Source organism: Capsicum annuum, chromosome 4 (genome assembly GCF_002878395.1).
Source record: "Capsicum annuum cultivar UCD-10X-F1 chromosome 4, UCD10Xv1.1, whole genome shotgun sequence".
NCBI classification, from domain to species: domain Eukaryota; kingdom Viridiplantae; phylum Streptophyta; class Magnoliopsida; order Solanales; family Solanaceae; genus Capsicum; species Capsicum annuum.
This window is the reverse complement of record NC_061114.1, coordinates 16,037,023-16,051,563: the sequence shown is the minus strand read 5'-3', so window position 1 is coordinate 16,051,563 and position 14,541 is coordinate 16,037,023. Positions and strand designations below refer to the sequence as shown.

Genomic DNA, 14,541 nt, shown 5'->3' with positions numbered 1-14,541 from the left:
ATATGGTGTAAAATCTTCTTCTAATATCTCTAAGATTTTCAATATTTTAGTATTTTTCTGTTGAACTTTTTCTTCTAATTTTTTTCTAGTTAGGACTTTTAAACCTACTACTATGAATTCCATATGCATGAGGCTCATGTTTGACTTGGCAATCTGTCTTAAAGATTCTGGACTTATTAAATTTACACTGGCACTATCATTTCCAATACGCATAATTGCTCTTCCCTATAATGTTATATATATATATATATATATATATATATATATATATATATATATATATGTATATATATATATATTAAAAGTGTGAATACCCTTAAAAAAGTGATTTGAACTTTTTACCTTTCATTAAAATACTCTTCTTAAGACAAAACTATCTTTTCACCTTTTTTAAATTTATTATTTGATTATTTTTTATTATATTAACTAGACTTCCTAAAATATATGAGACTCCTAAAATATATGGTTGGAGAATTAATTAATACTTTCCTTTCTACTAGACTTCCTAAAATATATTGAACTCCAAAAATATATGGTAGGAGAATTAATTAATTTTTTCCGTTCTACTGTTCAATTAGAAAAATACTCCTAAAATAGTACTCTATTAAGGAAATACTTCTATAAATATTGAGATGTACGTTAAACTAGAGAACAAATCGATTTGCCTATTGGGAGAATATGATTGATGTTCATCTAACTTTTGGTGGATGCTTGATTTTCTAACCCTCAACTTCTTCACTATTTTTTCCAACATAATAGAATTCAACATGTATATGTATATATATATGTGTGTGTGTGTGTCTGTGTGTTCTTTGTTTTCATTCAAAATCATTCTTTAGGGTCAAATTTTTCTCTTAGACAAGAATTAGTTAGATCAAAATGGAAGCTTTATGATCACTATCATTTTTTTTTTTATAGTTTACAAGTCGTAGATAAATGTCAGTTGTCTTTGAAGAATTTCTTGTGTAAAAGTTAGTTTAATTGTATTATTTTGATATCTTTATTATCTTATTATTTTATTTTAATCAGATAATACCCAATTACCCCCTTTAACTATACCCAAAAAGGCTATGACACACCTAAACTTAAAGGGGGTCCTATTACCCCCTGAACTAATTAAAAGTGTAATTTTGATACCCTTAGTGCCTACATAGCACATACATGGCACAACACACTGAAGTGTCCATGTAGGCACACGTGTGCACCACGTAGTCACTAAGGGTGTCAAAATTATACTTTTAATTAGTTCAGGGGGGTAATAGGACCCCCTTAAAGTTGAGGTGTGTCATAGCCTTTTTGGGTATAGTTCAGGGGGGTAATTGGGTATTTTTCTCTATTTTAATTTATAGATACTGGATGAATGTGGGTCGGCTTTGAAAAAAAAAATTTCAGATAAAAGTTAGGTTTAATTGTATTATCGTAATATCTCTATTAGTTTATTATTTTGTGGTAGTTTGCAGTTTATAGATGAATCTCGATCGTCTTTGATAAATTTTTGTGTGTAAAATTTAAGTTTAATTGTATTGTTTTGATTTCACTTTTATCGTATTATTTTATTGCAGTTTACAGGTAATAGATAAATGTCGGTCGGCTTTGAGGAATTTTTTTATGTAAAGGTTAGATTTAATTGTATTATTTTGATATCTCTGTTATCGTATTATTTTGTTATTATTTACAGGTGGTAGATGAGTGTCGGACGAATTTAAGAAAATTTTTGTGTGTTCAAAGATATTATTTTGATATGTCTATCATTGTATTGTTTTGTTGCAATTTACAGATGGTAGATGAATGTCGATTGACTTTTAAAAATATTTTTGGTAAAGATTAGGTTTAATAAATAAATTATTCATCTTTACATACTCAAAAGATATTTAATTTAATTATTATATTCATCTTTATTATTTTAAAAAATAAATTATTTAATGTAATATTTGAACTCATTAAAGTGAGGTACACGCGCAAGGCGCGCACATCCAAACTAGAATATATATTTATATATATATATATATATATATATATATATATATATATATATATAATCGCTAAGAAATTAAATAAGATATGTGATTAATTTACTGTTGATGTTATAAAATATTAAAGAACAAGAAGAAGAGTAGAAATAATAGAGAGAGTAATTCTTATTTTTTCTCTTTAGGGATGAATTACAATGAGGAAAACCCCTTTATTTATAGGGGAAAACTAGCCTTGGGGTTTGTAACTTTTCCATAAATAGACATACACAATATATGGTAAAGTTGGTATTCACTATATATGGTAAAGTAGACATTCACTATATATGGTACATTTATAACACTCCCTCTTGAATGTCTAATTGATTGATAATATGCATATATGCTGCCTTATTAAAAATCTTACAAGGAAAATCCAGTGGGATAAAACCTCGTAAGGAAAAAAGAGTACAACGTGTATTAACTCCCCCTTCTGAGAACATCCTTAAACCTTTGCATTCTGATCTTGTGCACCATCTTCTTGAAAGTTGAAGTTGGAAGAGACTTGGTGAATAGATCAGCTACATTGTCACTTAAGCAGATCTGTTGCACATTAATATCACCATTCTTTTGGAGCTCATGTGTATAGAAGAGCTTTGGCGAAATGTGCTTCGTTCTATCTCCTTTTTTGAATCCTCCCTTAAGTTGTGCTATGCATGCCACATTATATTCATATAAAATCGTGGGTACTTTGTCACATTTCAAGCCACATTTTTCTTGAATGAGATGTATTATGGACCTCAACCACACACACTCTCGGCTTGCTTCATGAATAACTATAATCTCAGCGTGATTCGATGAAGAGGCTATGATAGATTGCTTTGTTGATCTCCAAGATTGGCAATACCCCCACATAGGAACACATAGTCTGCTTGAGACCGAGCTTTATAAGGGTCGGATAAGTACCCAACATCAGCATAAGCAACAAGATTGGAATCTCAACAAGATCGGAATTGCAATCTTTAGAATAAAATAAGCCCATATCGATAGTCCCCTTTAGATATCGTAATATGTGTTTGATATCATTCCAATGTCTCCTAGTAGGAGAAGAACTATACCTTACAACCAAATTAACTGAAAAGGTAATATCAGGCCTTTAGTATTTGCAAGATACATTAGTGATCCAATTGCACTAAGATATGGTATTTCAGGACCAAGGAGTTCCTCATTCTTTTCTTGAGGTCAGAATAGATCCTTATTCACATCAAGTGATCGAACAACCATCGGAGTACTTAATGGATATGCTCCATCCATATAGAATCGTTTCAACACCTTTTCTGTGTAGGCAGATTGATGGACAAAGATACCGTTTGTCAAATGCTCAATTTGCAAACCAAGACATAACTTTGTCTTTCCGAGATCTTTCATCTCAAATTCTTTCTTTAGGTAATCAATTGCCTTTTGAAGATCTATTGGTGTTCCAATAAGGTTTATGTCATCAACATAGACAACAAGTATAACAAACTCCAACGTGGTTTTCTTTATCTAAACACATGGACAAATTTCATCATTCGTATAACCTTCTTTAGATAAATATTCACTAAGACGGTTATACCACATGCGTCCAAATTGCTTCAAATCATACAATGCTCTTTGCAATCTAATAGAATACATTTCCTGAGGTTTTGAACTATATGCTTATGGCATTTTAAATTCTTCGAGAATCTTCATGTATATCGCATTATCAAGTGATCCATATAGATAAGTTGTTACCACACCCATCAAATGCATTTCAAGTCTCCCATGGCTAGTGAAACTAATAAGATAACGCAATGTTATTGCGTCCATAACTAGTGAAATATCTCATCATAATCGACACCAGGCCGTTGTGAAAATCCTTGTGAAACAAGGCGTGCTTTATACCTTTGTATTTCATTTTTCTCATTTCTTTTTCTCACAAAGACCCATTTATAGCTAACGATCTTAACACCATAAGGTGTTTGAGTTGTAGGTCCAAAAACTTCATGTTTGGCAAGTGAATTCAATTCAGATTGAATTGATTCTTGCCATTTTGGCCAATCATTTCTTTGTGGACATTTTGTGACAGATCGAGGTTCAAGATCCTTACTATCTTGCATGATTTTCGTTGCAACATTATGTGCAAAGACATAATCCACTATTATTTTAGACTTATTCAAATTAGTTTCAACATCACTTGAATTTATGGATAGTTCCTCATTTTCTTGAGTCTCAGGCTTATTGATTCCTTCAGGGATATCAACATTGCTCAAATCTTGAACTTCCATATGTGGATCTTTCGTAGTGTCATCTTGACCACTTATTTTTATTTTGCTAAGATTTCGATCCTTAGAACCTAATGGTCTGCCACGCGTCAAGCGTGCTTTAGATTCATTATCTATGACACTAGTGGATGGTCCTTCAGGAATATCAATTCAAATTGGGACATTCTCTGCAGGAATATGTGATTTAGTGATCCTTTTCAGATCAGTAAATGCGTCCGACATTTGATTTGTAATTTTCTGCAGATGAATAATATTTTGTACTTCTTACTCACAAATAGAAGCATGTGGATCAAGATGAGATAGTGATAGATTTTTCCACAAAATTTCTCTTTTGATATCGCTATCTTCTCCCCTTAATTTTGGAAAAAGTATCTCATCAAACCGACAATCTGCAAATCGAGCAGTGAATATATCTCCCATTAATGGTTTAAGATAGCGAATAATAGAGGGTGATTCAAACCCAACATAAATTCCTAACCTTCTTTGGAGGCCCATCTTGGTGTGGTTTGGTGGTGCTATAGGCACATATACACCACACCCAAAAGTTCTCAAGTGAGATATATTAGGCTCTTGACCCAAAATCAATTGCAATGGAGAAAATTTATGATAATTTATCGGTCTAAGACGAACAAGTGTTGCAGTATGTAAAATTGCATGACCCCAAACAGAAGTGGGCAACTGAGTTTTCATCAGTAATGGTCTTCCTATCAATTGAAGACGTTTAATTAATGACTCAGCAAGACTATTTTGAGTGTGAACATGGGGTACAGGATATTCCACTCTTATCCCAATCGATAAGAAATAGTCATTAAATGCTTGGGATGAAAATTCTGCAGCATTATCAAGGCGAATAGACTTAATTTGATTATCAGAAAACTGTGCCCGTAATCGTATTATTTGTGCCAACAATTTTGCAAATCCCAAGTTGCGAGATGACAAAAGGCACACATGAGACCATATAGAAGAAGCATCTATTAGGACCATAAAGTATCTAAATGACCCACTTGGTGGGTGAATTGGTCCACAAACGTCCCCATGTCTGCGTTCCAAGAACGTGGGAGACTCAATCCTAACTTTTGTTGGTGATGACCTTAGAATCAGCTTGCCTTAATAACAAGCATTACATGAAAATTCACCATTTGAAAGAACCTTCAAGTTCTTTAATGGATACCCATTTGAATTTTCTATGATTCGTCTCATCAGTATTGATCCAGGATGTCCCAGGCGATCATGCCAAAGTACGAAAGTATTGGAATCAGTAAACTTCTGGTTTACTATAAAATGTGCCTCAATTGCACAAATCTTTGTCCAATACAGGCCAGAAGATAAAGCAAGGAACTTTTCTATAACACATGTCTGGCCAGAGACATTCTTGGTGATACCAAGATATTCAAGATTCATCTCATCAAATGTTTTGATATGTTAATCATTTTCACGAATATCTTTAAAACTCATCAAGTTTCTCCGAGACTTAGGAGAAAACATAACATTATTTATGACGAGTTTAGTTTCCTTGGGCAAGATTATAATGTCTTTTCTGAAGCCTTCAATTAAATTAGCGCTACCAGAAATTGTAGTAACGTTAATCTTGCCCATGTTTAGATGAGAGAAATTTTTCTTGTCTTTGAATATCGTATGTGTAGTGCCAGAATCAATCAAACAAATATCTTCTGGAACATTATCCATATCTTAGCCTTAGCCTTCAAATTTGAGACGGTAGAGTCTCGTGCTGATAACGTGTTATAAAACAATAAAGAATAAGAAGAAGAGTAGAGAGAATAGAGAGAGTAATTCTCATTTCTTCTCTTTAGAGATGAATTACAATGAGGAAAACCCCCTTAATTTATAGGGGAAAACTAGCCTTGAGATTTGTAACTTTTCCATAAATAGACATACACAATATATATTAAAGTAGGTATTCACTATATATGGTAAAATAGACATTCACTATATATGATACATTTATAACGGTTGAGAAAATTATGTGCTTAAGTATTTCATGTTATGCTATAGTCATCACTATAGAAATATCTCGATGACAACAACATATCAGTATAATCTTAAAAATGAAATTTGAGGAGGAATGTGCATGCAACCTTACTCTTACCTTTGTGAACTACAAATTATCACCAAAATCGAAAAATTTAAGTGCAATAGACATTTGCAAGCTATATTTAGTGTTCATGTCAAAACTATATATCCATAGCAACAAAAATTATTTTTATCGGCTAATATTTGGTGACAATAAGCTAATCACTGATGATTTACTTGGATAATACAAGAACAACTCTAGGAAATAAATTAAATATAGTCATTGGAGTTCAATCCTCGTTAGAATCACCGATAAGGGTTGCGGTGAGATGAATAGAGTAGCCCCGTCTTAACCACATGTCTAGGGTTTGGCGTCTTAGATATGGAAAGGATTATGTTAGAAAATACTTCCATCCCATTAAATAGGCTTTAATCACATGATACGAATTCGGATTATTCGATATCTCATACCAAATGGATAAATCAAACGACAGATGAGAAATAAAAAATAAAGTACTCCTTTCATCCCGGGGTAGATGTAGGTGCAATTTTGTAGTTTTTCGGAACCCATTAAATTCGACACAAATTAGGTATAATTATATATAAAATGTATCAAAATTGGTATAAAAGTTAGAAAAGCATAGTTGTGTGCTTTGATTTTAAGGCGGAACCTTAAAGCTTTGAGTGTCAATATATTTTTCGAACCTTCCGAGCATCCATGACTCCTAAATCCTAGATCCGCCACTAACTCCGTCCGTCTTTACTTGTCCACTATACAAAAAACAGATGTCGATAATACTTTTCAGTTTGAAAAATAATGTATAATTTATCTTTTTGTGTCCATTTTACTCTTGCAATTAAATATTATTCATTGCCCAATATATTAAATTTATTATATTCAAAGAATGATATAGTAAACTATCATATCATTTTTTTAAAATGTATATCAAGTCAATAATACTAGACGGCTATTTAACTTTAAACTATCAAAATTGACTCTGTGGCCCAATGGATAAGGCGCTGGTCTACGGAACCAGAGATTCTGGGTTCGATCCCCAGCAGAGTCGTTCTATGATTTTTTATGTAAGTTAATTTTTTTAAGGCATGTTACTCCTTCCATTTGAAATACTTAGCACGCTCCTTAAGAATTTTATTATTAAAAGTGAATTTTTACCAATTTACCCCTCTAATAATTAAACATAGCCTTGAAATTGATGTGATACTTGATGTAATATTGGGGTAAAACTGAAACTGAATGTCCGAGATAGTCGTAAATTTTATTAGTAGGAAACAAAAAAAAAATAAAAAAATTAGAAAGAAGACGAACTATTTTGAAACGAATAAGAAAGTATTTTATCATTACTTATCTATTAAGTAAAAATTATTTTGTGTTACGTAACATACGACTTAATCTACACGTCATAATTCTTCTAATGTTTATCCATCTATATGAAATGCTTAATGAAGTTATAATACAGTCATAAGTTTAGTAAACTCATGATTTATAACAGGTGTTATTTCATTTCTTGGTGTTCCTATGCCTCGAATTAGCTCTAATTAATTTACTCGCTAAATAAGTAATTAACCTGATAAAATATGACGTAATTTTTATTTTTGTGTTCACACGCATGTGATTTTAATTTATTGGTGATCATTTTTCTTCAATAATATTGTCCAAACACATAAGAGGGGTGGACATTCGGTTTGTTCGGCTTGATTGTTGAATATCGGTTCAGTTTTTCAATTTTCGGATTGACGAAAATAAAAACCATAATCAAACCAAAATTATTTTGGTTTGATTCGATTTTTATAAATTCGGTTCGGTTATTTCAGATTTTTATTTCGATTTTAAAGATTAAAGTAGTGAGCATTTAAAATTGGTGATTTTTCTAGAAAAATAATCTTTTTTTCAAACCTATTTTTCATTCCCAAATATAATTAATTCAACACGCATGAAATAACCATAAATATCGACCTCGTTGAGTCATCACCGTTGGTGTGAAGGCAGTGGCCGCACTCAGCAGCGACTGCCAACGACAGTGACAAACTGAGCAAATGAACTGAGCAAACGACTGTCGTTGGTAATGTTGAAATTTCAAATAAATTGACGAACTGAGGATGGTTGAGCGTCGTTGCAGTCTTCACGTTAATGTTAGGGTCTAAAGCAAAGCAGTATATTAGGATTTAGGGTTACTAAATGATTATAATTTATATATTTATATGTTATATCAAATTATATTATATTTTTAGTATATTTACATATATATTAAATTATATATATATATATATTATAATATATTATTTATATAATTTCGGTTTTTCGGTTTATCCGAATTCTTTTTTTGTAAATCCAAAAACCAAACCATTTAACCAAATTTCTAAAATTTGAAACCGAAACCAATCCGAAAAACCAAAAAAACAAACCAAAATTAAATTTCAGTTCGGTTATCGGTTTAAACCAAAATATGCCCAGCCCTACATAAGAGTGAGCGAGTTGGTTGAGTAAGAGATCTAGCGGTGGAACCATCTTTAGGACATGGGGTTCATCCGAACCCTTTTCGACGAAAAATTATACTTTCTCCGTCCCATTTTACTTGTTCCAAATTTTCTAATTTGATTTCTCATTTTACTTGTTATTTTTCTTTAATCAAGACAAGACAATTTTTTTTCTTTTTTTGCCCTTAGTATTAATTATTTTATCTCCAAATTAAAATGTAAACATCATTTAATAGGGCTACTATGGTAAAGTAGCCATGTTATTAATTATTTTTCTTAATCAATGTACAATATTAAATTGGGATGAGCAAAATGAGACGGAGGGAATATTATTTATGCATGATTAAAATTATTTTTTATGTATATATAGTAGATGTTGAACCTCTTCGACTAGTTTGTATATTTACTTTTTTTTATTTTCAGCTCCCTTAGTGAAAATCTTGGATCCGTCACTGAAGGGATCGATCTCCCAAATAGGAGATCTCAAGTTTGAAACTTCCTGCAAGCTTTCTCAACCGAGCTTGTTTGCCTAGTGTCATTTAATTTTCCTTTGTGATTTGTAGGCTATTATACTAAAGTTGGATTTGACGTATTCGCACTACAAACATAGCAGCTATGGATTCCCTTGTCTATCATAAAAAAAATTATTCATTTTCCAAGAAGGTTTTACCTAGGTGGATCTTGGATTTGAAAAAAAAAAAAAAAAAGCTGATTATGAATGGATTCCCACCCTAGATTGTCGGAGGGGGCAGGGGCTAGTAAAGTGCATCCTAACAGAGGTGACTTCAATTCCGTAACTTGAAGTCAAAACCTCTTTATAAGAATGAAGTAATACTGATTACTTTATCACAATCGTTAGTAGTAAACATAATCTATTTTATATAGAGCTAAAGAGCTCTAGCTTGTCATGAATTTTAGAGGTAAAATATGAATAATAACCAAATGAATTTTTCTTTCTCATGATTACAATTATGTGTTTCCATTCTTCAGTCGTCCTGAAAAGCCATATGGATATTCTAATAATGAATATTCGTCTTGATCATCTAGCATGCCTGGAGTGATAGCTACTTGAGTATATATCACCATAATCTTTCGAAAGTGGAAATCCTCGCAATCTATCATTCCCTTCAACTGAGCTGTTTTGAAATGTAGCAAATTAATAGGTCCATACAAATCCATGTGGAGAAGTTTCAGGGGTCTAGAGGTACTCACTAGTTTCTTTGACTTGAAGAAGGATCTAGTCTGCTTCCCTTTAACGCAAGCATCACACACCTTGGTGCTTGCAAACTCAACTTGGGCATACCTCGAATCAGGTCCTTATTGACCAACTTGTTCAACAGAAAACAACTCAGATGTCCCAGTCTTTTATGCCACAATTCAGCATCATCATCTTTAGCACTAAGATAAGTGAGATTCTTAGCATTACAGGAATATGAGTCAGCTACATTTATGTTTTTGCTTCTCCAAGCTGTGAGGATGACTTCACCATTTTTAAGGCTTGTAACTGTACACTTACCAGACATGAAGTTCACTTCATTTCCTTTGTCACAAATTTGAAGCACACTCAACAGGTTGTATTTAAGACCATCAACTTAGTGCACATCTTCAATTACAAGATTAAGATTTTTGCCAATTCTTTCAACACCTAGAATAAAACTTTTTTTACCATCTCCAAAGAAGACATTGCCTCCTTCATGGGCCTTGAGAGAGAGAAAGTCTTCAATTCTTCTAGTCATGTACTTGGAGCAGCCACTATCCATAGACCAATGATGGCTATTTTCTGTTGCTCCAGCTATGTACTGAGTAACCACTATTCGTCTCAAGCTCAGAGTTTCTCTCCGAAGAGGAAGTCAGGTCTAGTTTAGCCTTGATCAGTTTCTCCTTAAGTTTAAATTGGATCCTTCTATATTTACCTTTCCCTTCTCATCAGACTTAGCTATTTCACCGAGTCTCTCATTTAACAAATCATTTTCAAAAGATAAAAACTGATAACTTTTTTATAACTTAGACAACTGTTTAGATAACTCCACTTTCTCTATCTCAAGTTCATCAATACTTTTGTTTAAGAGTTCCTTATCTTTGGTAAGATCTCACACAGAATCAATAAAGACAGTTGCAAAAGATTTAACTCCTTAAGAGAATAATCCCCGAGATGTTTTTTTAACATCCAGAATAGTTACCTTGTCATCATCTTTATCTTCAGATTTGACCATCAAAGCAAAGAGGGAATCATAAATTTGGTCATTATCTTCAGTCACCATCATTGACGTATGTAACGCCACGGGAGTACACCCTAGACACCACATGGTGCTTAGAACCACAAGTGATCCTAAGCTAACCCATGAACTGGCATACTGTTAAGCAACTGAATTATAATACATTCAATAACAGGTGCTGCTGTGCAGAAACACAATCATACTAAAAATCTGAAATAGTATGTAACTGATAAAGTTTTACAATTTGATAAATCTGAGGAAAGAACTAAATTTACATGACTGACTCTGACTGACATGTATGAAGCCTCTACTATACTGACTATAAGTAGCTGGGACATACCTCCAACAACCACTAATCAATACACATGGAAAATAAATGAACTATACATGAACTAAAACTATCTGGAGTTCCCAAAAAAAGAAAACTCATCACCGGCTGGCTGGACACGGAAACTGTCTGATCATGATGTGCGTACTACAAATGGTACCTACATTATGAAACAATGTAGCCACATAGACGTATATGTGGATCATTACTTCTGGAATGTACTGAGTATGCAGGGGTGAATTCAATAAGTAAAACTGATTTCATACGTAATCTTAAAACATGCATGCTAAGTGTAAGTAGACTCACCAATAGGCTGGAATAAACTGAAAACTGAAATGTCTTAAAGAATGAGTGACAAACATACTTTGATAAGATGGTGAATCTCTACACTTAGTTTTTGTAAAACTTACTTTAATGATATAAGTAGAACTAAAACTGGGATACAAAAAAAATAGATACTGGATGAATACTGGGTCTGAAACTACGTGGTGGAAACTGATATATACTAAGCTTATCTAATTAACTGAATGATTGATAACTGAATACTAGTCATGTAAGACTGGGTTGTACTTCGTCTGAATATCTGGACTGAAACTGTGGAGTACTATGAATATGAGACAAGGACTAACTGAACAACACGAGATGACCGAACATGAATACATGTAAACTGTATTATCTAAAATTATAAGACCAAGCGTATGACATGATTTTGAAATAGTCTGTAAACTAAAATACTGAAATACTGATAACTGAATAACTGATAACTGTATGCTATGGTCAAGCAAACCTAAAACTGAACTCTGAACTGAATACTAAACTGATACTGTAACTGATACTGTGGGAGGTATCATCTAGCGGACATGCCCTGATCTGAGTTAATCGGGGTTCAACTTGTAACCCAGTTGGAAAGGTGTCAGTACCATGCCACGGGTACTAACACTGGCGATGTGGATCCACTATACTGATGTTCTAAAGGACTAGGGTATCAATCCTAAACTGATGGGTGATCCCTAAGAGGTAGTCAAGCCTAAACTGATGGGTGACTCCTCGAATTCTACGCTGGCTACGTAGTTTTAAAATATAGAGACTGCTACTAACGACTCTGCCTAACTGACGAGGAAGCCGCCATCCCTATATTTGCTCGGTGCTAAATCCTACTCCCAACTGAATGACACTGGAATACTAACTGGTACATGCACTGCTAACTGCTAACTGATAAGCTCAGGTCACGGTATTCTGAAAATAACAGTGCATACAGATTCTGAGGAAGTTATTAACCTTAAATTGATACTGGAACTGAAACCGGACTGAGTTTAACTGAACATTATACTAACTAAATGACAAGACTCATGGTTTATTTGAAACCATTCTGAATATTCTGAAAAACTATGTAAACAACTAAGTTTTCGAGTATTCATAACCCCCAGGACTCGATAGCAATAACAACAAGAACACACGAGAGCATTTGAAACCATAATAAGTAAGCATTATTTAAAGAAATTCATCACTTGGGCATTTCATCAAACACAAGGAGATTAATACTTTAACATGGGACAATTCACCAAACATCCGAGGATCATGAACTTAGACATGAAAATATCTTAAACATGGGAGCATAGCATGATTACATAACTAAAATCATAAATTGAGGAATTTACATGAAATTCGCTTGAAATAGGACATAGGCGTTTAATCATACATGTAAAGATCATAGCTTGAACCTAAGAATGTCTTCAACATGGGTGAACAATAGAATTACATGGCAAAATTCATAGCGTGGGCATTCATCTTGAAATTGACTTAACATGATATGGGAATTTCATCAAACATATGGAAGGCATGAATTTAAAACATGGAAATATTGTTAAACATCATGAATTTAGGATCTATCATGGAATTTACTTGAATAAAGCATGGAAAATTCAAATTCATAGCATGAGGAATTTAAAATCTTGCATGGAATCACACATGGGCTGAATTAAATTAAAGACACCATGAAAACATGAAATTCAATCTTTCTTGAACATAAAAAATACCATAGTAATGAAAAATTCATTCTTTAATTAAGTAAAAAAGATTTTTAGGCTCCATGGGTGAAAAAAGACCCATGGATAAACTCTCAAATACCTTAAAAATATTAAATCTTGAAGAAGAAATAGAATCTTGAAAGCTTTCTTGAATTGGGAAGCTTGATTCTTGATTATTCTTGAAGATGATTGATTAGGGTTTGTTTTTGAGAGTAAAATAGGATAATGAGGGCAAATAATGCCCTAATGGAGGCTTAACATCGTGTTATTACGACCTGGGTTGAGGTGGAAAAATACCCAATTGACCCTCACGCATTTAAACCAAAAATTTGTAACCTGTATCCCTATTTTGAACCTTACCGCGAGGCGGGACCATCGCGACAGCTTACTGCCTCACGCGAAAATATCTATTACTTTTCGCTCGAGTATCGAATTAAGGCAAAATAGGTATTGTTGGAAAACTAATTCAATTATCTACAATTTGGTAGGTATTGAGATTAAAAATTCTACATATATAAAAAGTTAAAGACGTTTAAAATAGACCCTAGTAGAATCGAAGCCCAAACTTTGGACGAATCTAAGGTTCTTAGCTCAACTTGGCTCTAAATGATTTCTAGGAACATTATTCACCTAATAATCATTTCACACACTAGGATAAAGGTCATAACACATGCATTTCAAATTATGGATCAAAAACATGGCAAATACACCTTCACCGCGGCGCAGTGGAATCACGTTGAACTACTGGAATTTTCTATTTAAAGGACGAGTGCAATTTAGGGACTTGGCGCGATGCGAGCTTATAGCGTAGAGCCACTGAAATGAACGAGTGCAATTTTTCACCTTGATGTGATGCGGCGCCATCGCGGTGCTTCACTGGAAAAAGACGAGTGCGATTTAGCATGTCACCGAATCGAAGTGGACCACTGGAATGCAATTCGAACACGGTTCAAACTTCATCCGAAAATTCAAAAACTTCCCTAAGACATGCTACTTATACCCTGAACATGAATTAACTTAAAAATTTATGTCTCGAGGCTGGGAAAGTCTTTTTAAAAATCATCTAAGTTGAGAGGCCAAAAATAAGACTAAGTCCCCAACACTTAGCCAAATTTTAAAGTTCTAAGCCTCTTATACATACACTATAAGATGGACTGAACTTAGAAAAGTATAGGGTATTATAATATCTCT

General features: G+C 33.2%; 1 non-coding gene across 1 annotated transcript; it reads left to right on the top strand.

The window, feature by feature from the left end:
- The first annotated feature begins 7,277 nt into the window (after nucleotides 1–7,277).
- TRNAR-ACG lies at nucleotides 7,278–7,350 on the top strand. Its single transcript has one exon. It is a non-coding gene; the product is annotated as a tRNA-Arg (tRNA).
- Nucleotides 7,351–14,541: the final 7,191 nt, after the last annotated feature.